Below are 2,011 nucleotides of genomic sequence, written 5' to 3'. Positions count from 1 at the left end.
CTGTCCTGATGTGATGGTGATGATGATGGTGGTGATGGTGGTGGTGATGGTGATGATGGTAGTTGTGATGGTGGTGATGGTGGTGGTGATGGGATGGTGATGGTGGTGATGGTGGTGATGGTGGTGATGGTGGTGGTGATGGTGATGGTGGTGATGGTGGTGGTGATGGTGGTGGTGATGGTGGTGGTGATGGTGGTGGTGATGGTGGTGGTGATGGGATGGTGGTGATGGGATGGTGGTGGTGATGGTGATGATGGTGGTGGTGATGGTGGTGGTGATGGTGGTGGTGATGGTGGTGATGGTGGTGATGGTGGTGGTGATGGTGATGGTGGTGGTAATGGTGGTGGTGATGGTGGTGATGGTGATGGTGGTGGTGATGGTGGTGGTGGTGATGGGATGGTGGTGATGGGATGGTGGTGGTGATGGGATGGTGGTGGTGATGGTGGTGATGGTGGTGGTGATGGTGGTGGTGGTGATGGTGGTGGTGATGGTGGTGGTGATGGGATGGTGATGGTGGTGATGATGGTGGTGGTGATGGGATGGTGGTGGTGGTGATGGTGATGATGGTGGTGGTGATGATGGTGGTGGTGGTGATGGTGGTGATGGGATGGTGGTGATGGGATGGTGGTGATGGTGGTGATGATGGTGGTGATGGTGGTGATGGGATGGTGGTGATGATGATGGTGGTGATGATGATGGTGGTGGTGATGTGATGATGGTGGTTATGGAATGGTGATGATGGTGATGGTGGTGATGATGGTGGTGGTGATGGTGATGATGGTGATGGTGGCGGTGGTGATGATGGTGATGGTGGTGATGGTGGTGGTGATGGTGGTGATGGGATGGTGATGATGGTGGTGATGGTGATGATGATGATGGTGGTGGTGGTGATGGTGGTGATGGTGATGGTGGTGATGGTGGTGGTGATGATGGGATGGTGGTGATGATGGTGATGGGATGGTGGTGATGGTGGTGATGATGGTGGTGATGGTGGTGATGATGGTGGTGATGGTGGTGATGGGATGGTGGTGATGATGATGGTGGTGGTGATGGTGGTGGTGATGTGATGATGGTGGTTATGGGATGGTGATGATGATGGTGGTGATGATGGTGATTGTGGTGATGGTGGTGGTGATGGTGGTGATGATAATGGTGATGATGATGGTGCTGGTGGTGATGGTGGTGATGGTGGTGATGATGGTGATTGTGATGGTGGTGGTGATAGTGGTGGTGATGGTGGTGGTGATGGTGGTGATGATAATTGTGATGATGGTGCTGGTGGTGATGGTGGTGGTGATGGTTATGATGGTGGTGATGGTAATGATGGTGATGGTGGTGGTGATGGTGGTGGTGATGTGATGATGGTGGTGATGGTGAAGGTGGTGGTGATGTGATGGTGGTAATGATGGTAGTGATGGTGGTGGTGATGATGGTATTGGTGATGGTGGTGATGATGTTGGTGATGATGGTGGTGATGGTGGTGATGATGGTGGTGATGGTGATGATGGTGGTGATGGTGATGGTGGTAATGGTGATGATGATGGTGATGATGGTGGTGATGATGTGATGGTGGTAATGGTGATGATGGTAGTGGTGGTGATGGTGATGATGGTGATGATGGTGGTGATGATGTGATGGTGATGGTAGTGATGGTGGTAATGGTGATGATGGTAGTGGTGATGATGGTGATGGTAGTGATGGTGGTGATGGTGATGATTGTGGTGGTGATGGTGATGATGGTGGTGGTGATGTGATGATGGTGGTGATGTTAGGGTTGTGAAGGAGGAGGCTCGTGAAGGACGCTACTGGGCAGTTGGAGGCAGTCGCCCTCCAACAACAATGGAGGGCGGAGGAGCGACGCTCACAACAACGAGCGGAGCGCCGGGTGTCTAAAGCACAGCAGGTTGGCACAGTAGGGGGCACAGGTGGTGCATCAGCCAGTCATCTCAGTCAGTCGACCCGTGGCACCTGGGTCTGTCACGTGACCTCTTGCACCTAGCCTGGCACAGCA

This window comes from Petromyzon marinus, unplaced genomic scaffold (assembly GCF_048934315.1).
Source record: "Petromyzon marinus isolate PM22_M1 ecotype Great Lakes invasive population unplaced genomic scaffold, UKy_Petmar_22M1.pri1.0 PM_Scaffold_458, whole genome shotgun sequence".
Taxonomy (NCBI): domain Eukaryota; kingdom Metazoa; phylum Chordata; class Hyperoartia; order Petromyzontiformes; family Petromyzontidae; genus Petromyzon; species Petromyzon marinus.
The sequence above is the reverse complement of the archived record's forward strand: the minus strand, read 5'-3'. Positions refer to the sequence as shown.